The sequence below is a fragment of the Malania oleifera genome, chromosome 2 (assembly GCF_029873635.1).
Source record: "Malania oleifera isolate guangnan ecotype guangnan chromosome 2, ASM2987363v1, whole genome shotgun sequence".
NCBI classification, from domain to species: Eukaryota; Viridiplantae; Streptophyta; class Magnoliopsida; order Santalales; family Ximeniaceae; genus Malania; species Malania oleifera.
Genome location: NC_080418.1, coordinates 71,064,384 through 71,073,543, shown reverse-complemented (window position 1 = coordinate 71,073,543; position 9,160 = coordinate 71,064,384). Strand labels below are relative to the sequence as shown.

Sequence of the window (9,160 nt, the reverse complement as noted above, 5' to 3'; positions counted from 1 at the left end):
TGAAAATCGTTGGGTGTCATTTAGATTAGGTTTTCATGCTTTCTTTACTTTCATGTTTGGCTCCCAATCGGGGTCTTGAGAAGCTAGTGACAGACTTTCGAGTTCTGATTGGTGTCGTAGAATAGATTTACTGCATTATTTCAAGTTCATGTTTGGTTTGTATTCGGATTCTTCGAAGGCCTGTGACAACCTTCAAGCTCTGATTGCTGCCATATAGAGTAGTTGGTTCTTAATTGTATTCTTAAACAACTAGTGACATGCCTTTGACCTTCAACATCTCAGGAAAAATCTTCAATCATGTTTGTGTTTAGTCGACCCTGTTGCGCCTCCAAGGTTTCTTGGCCGCCCCCTGGTCGAGATCCTCTAGAAAATTCAGGGTTTAGCTGAAGCATTCCTCAACCTAGTCGCATACCCAAGACCTCTTGGTTGCTATTAGAATTGATGTATTCCCAAAAGGGGGGGTGAATTGGGTATTAAATATTTCTCCTAGGTTGAACTCAATTTGCAACCAGTATTTCACAAACTAGAGTCTGTCTAAGCATTCCCAATTAATCAAGTATACATATTAAGACATTCTTAGTAAATTAAATACTTGCGTACAATCACCACTTCATATCCCATTTAATCTTCAAAGCGTGTACATGAAAATGTTAAGTAGTGAAAGTAAACATACACGTAAGACGCATAACTCATTTGAATAAAGGGCATGTATGCAAAAGTAATGATAGTGATAAATGAACAAGAATACATGTGCAGAGACTCCCCAATTAAATTTTCGAGCTGAACCGAATCGGTCTTACTTATGGGGTTGAGACTCTCTAATTCAATTAATAGGCTGAACCCAACCAGTACATTTAAAAATATTTGTGTACATAAAACATGCTTATGAAAATATAAGCAAAGATGTACACATTAAGCTCAAAGATATGCACTCTAATATGATATGAGTTATGCTCAGTAGAGAAAGGGTGTTTTCCCAAAACAATATATTCAATCTTTGAGAAAATGATGTGTATGATAAAATACTCAAAGATATGACACTAATAAATATATTCTTCCAAAATTATTTTTCAAAGAATAATTGGAGAACCTAGGGTTTTGCATTCAACTAATTTTTACACAAATAAAATATATGTGAATATATATATATATATATATATATATATTCTTATGAATATTTTTGCAAATAAAAATTACTTGGAGAAAGTGAGATTTAAGCTCAAAAATATTTATGCAATAGAAAATTTTTCCCAAGAATATTTACAAATAGAAATAACTCAGAGAAACCAAAGCTATACTCTCAAAAATGATTTTCAAAAATAAATAAAAAGTGAGAGTATACGCATGTGAATATAAAAAATAAATGCCCAAAATAAATATACTCTCTTCTAAAGTGATTTTGAAATAAGTGAATGGAAAGACAATTAGAGGGTTTTGTTTAAAAGATTTTGTCCCAAAAGAATAATTTTAGCAATAAAAATTGATTTGGGGGAACTTTTATTAACAAAGGTTTAGAGAGAATTTGGAGTTAATCAAAATTGTTAATCTAAGTTATAAAGGGGGTATTTATAGATTTTCATGAAATTTGATAGACGAGGGACATGCTCGGTATTTTAGAAAAGTTTAATTCAAAAATTTAATGACGTTTTACCCTTTAAAAAATTTCGAACTCGAGAGGTTCGGTCGACCAAGGACAAGGTTCGATCAGCCACTTTTATAAGTTCAGTCGACCAGGGCAATTTTAAACTATAGATTTGGTCGACCATATCTGGGCGATTCTAAACCCTTCGTGGGTTCGGTCAACCATGGCTAGAGGTCGGTTGACCATTCATAAGGTTCGGTCGACCAAGGCCAATTTCAACTACAAGTTTTGATTGACCAAGTAGTTTAGGTGTCAGACACTTTATGTTTTAATTGACTGTGGACGGTGCATTCAAAACAAAACGGTCGACCAAGGGAAGTCAATATGTTGACTTTGGACTCGTTCGGTTGACCGAGCCAATTTGTGCATGCTAGGTTTGTAATGAGCCGAAGAATAATGGTATATAAATAATAAAGAGAGAGGAAAATGGAAATAGAAAAGAGGGCCGCAGCAGACTTCGTCAATGACGTGGCATTTTGGGCTTGTCAACAAGGATGTGCTTCATTAATGAGAAGATATCGACGGGATATATATCGTAGCTTAGAATTTCATCGACGAGGAGTAACGTTCGTCGACGAACTGCCTTCTTGACCATGTTAACGAAGTGACATGGCTCGTCGACGAAGGCCAGTGTATAAATAGGCATAACCTTCATTTTATGGCCGAAAAAATTGTGAGAATTTCTCTTTTTCTCCTCACTTTCTCCCTCCTACCTTCTCTCTAAGATCTCAGTCCGGATTCTTGCCGGTTTGACAATCTGAAGCCACCACGACGCTCTAGGGAAAGTTCTCTACAAACTGACCGGCGCAAACTGCAAGTGCACAATATCGTAGTTTTATAATATAATGATGTGTAGAGTATCGTCCTCAGAGATTGATGTCTTAATTTTACCAAGTACTAAAATTTTACTAACCTTGATTTTATTTAGAAAAATTAATAATTTTAGACTGCAAAATTTAAACAAAGCTACTTTAAATAAACTATTCAGGAGAATTTAAAGCTAGATACCGCGTGTCAAATTGATGATGGTGAAAACTTTTAGGAAATCGATTTCACCTAGTTTCTCACTATGCTTTACTCATTTAGCTAATTCAACTTCGTTTTCTCTATTTGTTAGCAAATCGCCAATTTTTCCAAAAGCCTTTTTCGATAGTCAATCAGAATCTATTCTTGTTTATTATTTAACATAAGAGTATGCAAATTAATAATGCAAGAACGCAGTAAGACCCTCGATTTTTAATGCTACGTAGGTTCATACAAGTCTTTCGATCTCTATATTTACCTACGCCGAATTATCCAAGATCTATCCTATAATCCCCCCTTTCAGTAGCAAATTAGAAGACTAAAATCATTTAATTAATGGCCAGTTAATTAAAAGCATTAGGCACAGAATAACTCAAACAAACATTAATGAAAACTACTTCAGATTAGCATCAAAGAGCAAGCATAGTTCGAAATTGGCTACATTGTTTTCCTAGAATTCAAAAATTTAGTTCATTCCGAAAATTAAATCCAACATAACAGATTTCACCATATTTTTTTCAATTTGGAGCGTACGGGAAAGATCAACACTCACCGCACCGCCGTCGCACGTCATGAACACCCTGAACACTGCCGTTGTTCGCCGCCATTTGATTCTGAAAAGATATTATTTTTGTGTGCTTCCAACTCTCCTTTGCTAGCTGTGTGTGTATCTTCGTAGCACCCCCAAAAGAAAACCACAAGAAAGCTCCCAAAAAATAATTTTTCCAAGAAACTTTATGTGGTTTGGCCTCCCTTGTGTTTCTCCCCAAGAAAAATCAATTTTTTTTTTTTTTTTTTTTGTGTAAGATGCAGCTTTTCTCTCCAGCCCAGCGCACGCTGCCCCCCTCTTCCTTTCCTGTGCACCCCTCTCTCCCAAGGAAACCCTCCTCCTTTTGACTTTTTTTCTTTCCTTTCCTTTTTGCTTTCCTTTCTTTGCTTTTCTTCCCTTTCTTTTGTCTTTCCATTTTTTGACTTTCCTTTCTAAAAACCCAGCATCTCACCCTTCTGAGATGACCCTGTTGCATGGCCGGGTCACATATCATTTTTTGATTTTTTTTTCTTTTTTTTTTTCAAAGGTACATGAACTGCCCTCCTCTTTCAAGTCCACTTTCGACCCTCTTACATCTCATAACTCTCAAAGCTTAAAACACAAAAGATGTAGAGTTCTTTTTTAAATTTTCCCAAAATTTTGAATTGTCTCGATCGGAGTTCGGATGATAAAGTTACGCCAAGATTACGAAGAATTGTCGAAATAATCCATAAAACGGCGTATGCTAAATTCATGTCTGATTTTGATCTTGATGCGTCCATTATTTCGCAAAATGCAAAACATGAAAATTGTAGAACATTTTCTTATCTTTCTATGGTATCTTGAATCATCTAAATTGAAGGTTGGATGAGAGAGTTACACACATATTAAAAAGTGTCGTTGGTTTTTGGCTTCCGATAGTTGCCCTACAAGAAAAAATACCAAAATTTCATAAATTACTTAATAAAACTCAAATAATATAAATAGAACATAATGTTAAAATATTGAGAGCAATTAGGCATTTAAATACAAAATAGGATTCCCAATGCATGAATTAAAGCACCTAATTACGCAATTTAAGCTCGTAATCACACCCCCCAACTAAAGTTTTGCTAGTCCCTAGCAAATAACGGGAATGCAATTCAGGGTGGTGTCATACCAATTTCAATGTATGAATACACAGGCAACACAATCATACCCTTTCACATATAGGAATATCACCAAATTACACACAAACTCATTCATACCCAATTCACGCAACTCCGAAGTAAGTCATTCATGCAAATCTCATCATTATATAACCATTAAGAACAATAAACTCACGTAAACTTAACTAGCGAGCACAATTTAGAGTTAATGTAGCCATATAAATTCAAGTATAAATAGGCAAAATCTTGAAGCACGTGTAATGTGTGTGACTCGTTACACCCAGGATATCCGTGGACACCTAAAGAACTGTCGCTTTGACTCGACCTAACTGGTATACCCTCAAAAACACTCAAAAATGATGGGTTCACTCATCATTTGTGAGGAGTGTCATGATCAAACATCCCACATACTGCAAGGAACAAATGCTAAATGTATGGAGTGGAGTAGTCTGAAAAGGATTAAGCCTATTTAGGAGGTGTCGGGTCCTTTACCCTAACATCTTCTCACCTACTCGCCATGTCCAATCGAGACCACCCTAGATCAACTTATTCACAAACTAGGCGTGAATACATCTGAGGCATTAGGCTGGTGAAGAGTCTTCATATGTGGATAACATGCATCTTGTCCTTGACTTTTGTTGTAGTTGTGTGGAGCAGGTATTAATCTTTCACCTCTTCTAGGGTATTTCTATTTCTCTTTTTCTTTCTTCTGCTCATTTTTCAATTTCTTTCTTTTCATGGTCAATTAGGACAATCATAACACTTCTTTTATTGTTTTCATACCACCCATGTGCATTAAGCTCGAACAAGAGTCCATGAAATAAGTCTATTTCTAGGGGTGGTTCGGCCTTCGCATCTTGAGTAGGCTACAAGACCTAAGTTTTTATCTCCCCACTAGATGTCACCTCTAGGCTAGAAATTCAAAAACCAAGACTAGTGTACAAAGAGTATCTAGAAAAAATAGGGAAAGTTGAGTTTCATGAACTCTGAGTTGACGTCAAAACTCAAAAGAGCAATAAATGGCTCAACAGTACCTCACAAGGTGTCAAAGTCTTCACGGGCGCTCTCTTAGTGTTCACAAGGAACCCTAAGTGTTACAAGTCACGTGAACGTGTATTTTTCAGCCTCAAGAGATACCATGTATATACAAGAGTTTATATGGCCATATTAACACAATTGCACTACCAATCAACTTTCAATGAGTCCCAGTTTAGCCATATAAATAGAAACCACACATAAATGACCCAAGTACGTACTCCTAGGTTATATGCAAGTATATGAAGGGCATAAGTAGCGTCACGCATGGCCTAATCATCCATATTCACACATTTTTTTTTTCAATGTTATTCAAAAATGAGAAAGATTGAAGAAAAGAAAGAAACTTCCCTGACTTATTGGTGAATCCGTCGAGGAGTTTAATTTTCAGCTCTGTACTCATGCCAAATAAACCTGCATTGAAAATCTAAATTATTCAAAAGTGCTAGATAAATAAATAAATAATAAAGATAAAGGAAATAAACAAAAGAAAAAAATCTTTGGGTTGCCTCCCATAAGCGCTTGTTTTAACATCTCCAGCCAGACGTTTCAATCTTCATCAACCAGGATCACCAAGAGGAATAAATGCACAGTTCCTTTCCATTTGTTCTCCATAATAGTGCTTCAATCTCTTACCATTAACTCTGAATATATTCCCTGGGAAGAGTCTTAATCTTGAGTTGAATAGTAGAACCTGTTGTCCTAGAGCAAACTCACGCCTGATAATATTTTTTTCATGCCACTTCTTCGTTTGCTCTTTGTAGATTTTTGCATTTTCATACGCATCACCCGAGAATGCATAGCGAAGATGCTTAGGGAATTATTTCAACTTTAGAGATATAGGTTGCTGCATCTTTTCTTTAGAGATTACAAAATCCGTCTTTGCTACCATAGGTTCTAGCCTCCCCACACGCTACTATGTTGTAATCTGCTGCAAGGATCGTTCTAGGTGATCAGCTTGTACATCTTTTTGAAAGAATTTTTCTACACCTTGCTGAATGACATCTACCCGAAAGTAAGTGCTTGGATCTTCTGGGAATCTCATGTCTTGGTAGATGTTGAACATAACCTCTTCCTTATCCACTCTCAATGTTAACTCACCCTTTTGAACATCAATTAAAGCCCTTCCAGTGGCCAAGAATGGTCGGCCAAGAATTAGCGGGACTTCTTGGTCTTCCTCCATATCTAACACTACAGAATCAGCAAGAAAAATAAATTTATCCACTTTTACCAATACATCTTCTATGATTCCACGTGGATACTTGATGGATCGGTCTGCTAGTTGCAACGAAATGGTTGTTTGTTTCATCTCTCCAAGTCCCAATTTCCTGCAAACAGAAAGTGGCATAAGATTAATACTAGCACCAAGATCGCATAAAACTTTATCAAAAAATAAATTTCCAATAGTGCAAGGCAAAGTAAAACTCCCTGGATCTTTTAATTTTTGAGGCAATTTCTTTTGAAGAATAGCACTACACTCCTCAGTAAGCTTCACTGTTTCGAACTCCTCCAACCTTCTTTTCTTTGAAATGATGTCCTTAAGGAATTTGACATAGTTTGGCATTTGTTCCAAGGCATCTGCAAAAGGAATATTTATGTGAATTTTCTTTAAAATATCCAAAAATTTAGAAAATTGGTTATCTAATTTTTGCTTTTGAAAGCGTTGAGGATAAGGAAGTGGAGTAGAGAGAATAGGAGGATTGTCAGGAAATGAAATTGCTGGAAGCATGTCCATCTCTCTTGGTGTATCATCCACAATCTCCTCTTCTTCCCCTTTATTCTTGCTTCGGCCATTCTTTTCAGGTGTAGGTGTGGACATGGTTTCCTTTGCTGGTGATTTATCAATTTCTCTTCCACTCCTAAGTGTGATGACATTGCATTGTTCCTTAGGATTCACTTCTGGGTTGCTAGGAAAAGTTCCTCTCTGTTGGGTATTTATAGTCGTGGCCAGTTGCCCAATTTGCATTTCAAGGTTCTTCATAGTGGCTCCCATATTGTTGCAATAAGTCTCGATGTTGTCTAGCCGTGAATCAGTCTTTTTAAACCTTGTTTTTGTCTCCTCAACAAAAGATATCATGGCATCCTCAAGTGACATCTGCTTCTCACCTTGATGACTCTCAAATCCTGCAGGAGGTTGCAGCACATTCGTTGTATTTCCATAAGACAAATTCTTATGATTTCGAAGCCCTGAATGGTAATATTGTGGCAAAGGATCACCACGATAATTGTAGTTCCGATTATTGTTGTATTGAACCTGTTCTTGACTCGCTCCGATACTCGAATCTGTCCTACTTGTACCTGCCACATATTCTGCACCTTGTGGTATCCTTTGGGTTGTCAAAGCTGAAATCTGATGGGATAGAGAAGCGACTTGAGCTGAAAGTGCAGCAAACGGCTCCAATTCATGAATTCCAGCAACTTTCTTTGTCATAGTTCTTTCAGTTGGCCATTGATAGTTATTTGAGGCCATTTCTTCCAAAAGAGCAGTAGCACCCTTAGGTGTCTTTGACATCAAAGTTCCCTCAGATGCAGCATCAACTAAAGTCCGCATTTGCCCATTTAACCATTATAGAACATCTAAATTTGCAACCAATCCAGCAATCCATGTTGTGGGCAGCGTTGAATCAAATCTTTATACCTTTCCCATGCTTCATAAAGTGATTCAAAATCATGTTGCTTGAATTGACCAATCTCACTGCTGAGTTGAGCTATTTTTGTAGGTGGAAAGAATTTAGCTAGAAATTTTTCTGCCATGTCTTGCCAACTAGTAATACTCCCAGGTTGTAGCGACTGTAGCCAACCTCTTGCTCTGTCCCTCAAAGAGAAAGGGAATAATCTCAGTCTAATGGTGTCTTCAGTAACACCATCGATCTTCACAGTATCACAAATCTCCAAAAACATCGCCACATGGATATTGGGATCATCAAGTGGCGATCCACTGAATTGGGTTTATTGCACCATGCTAATTAATGCGGATTTGAGCTCAAAATTGTTGGCATTAATGGGCTGACGTCTGATACCCGAATAATTGTCGTTCACAACTGGTCGCACATAATCCTTAAGGGCGCATGGCTGTGCATTATCTTGTCCATTCTCCATGGCTAATACCCTATTTTTCCTTAGTGCTCTAAGCGTTCTTTCAATCTCTGGATCAAAAGGAATAATGGCACGTGTTCTAGCACTGCGCATCCAACATAAAAAACACACCAGAAATACAAAAAAAAAAAATAATAAAATAAAATAAAGAAAATAAATAAATAAAAATATAAAAATAAAATTCTAAATTAAAACCAAGATTACCTTGTATCGATATTGGAAAAAATAAGAAAAACTCAATCCCCGGCAACAGCGCCAAAAACTTGACCAGTGCAAACTGCAAGTGCATAGTATCGTAGTTTTATAATATAATGATGTGTAGAGTATCATCCTCAGAGATTGATGTCTTAATTTTACCAAGTACCGAAATTTTACTAACCTTGATTTTATTTAGAAAAATTAATAATTTTAGACTGCAAAATTTAAACAAAGCTACTTTAAATAAACTATTCAGGAGAATTTAAAACTGGATACCGCGTGTCAAATTGATGATGGTGAAAACTTCTAGGAAACCGATTTCACCTAGTTTCTCACTATGCTTTACTCATTTAGCTAATTCAACTTCGTTTTCTCTGTTTGTTAGCAAATCGCCAATTTTTCCAAAAGCCTCTTTCGATAGTCAATCAGAATCTATTCTTGTTTATTATTTAACATAAGAGTATGCAAATTAATAACGCAAGAATGCAG

At 36.4% G+C, this 9,160-nt stretch overlaps 1 non-coding gene across 1 annotated transcript; it reads left to right on the top strand.

The window, feature by feature from the left end:
* Positions 1-7,976: 7,976 nt before the first annotated feature.
* LOC131150074 (small nucleolar RNA R71) lies at positions 7,977-8,083 on the top strand. Its single transcript, XR_009135458.1, has one exon. It is a non-coding gene; the product is annotated as a small nucleolar RNA R71 (small nucleolar RNA).
* The last annotated feature ends 1,077 nt before the right edge of the window (positions 8,084-9,160 follow it).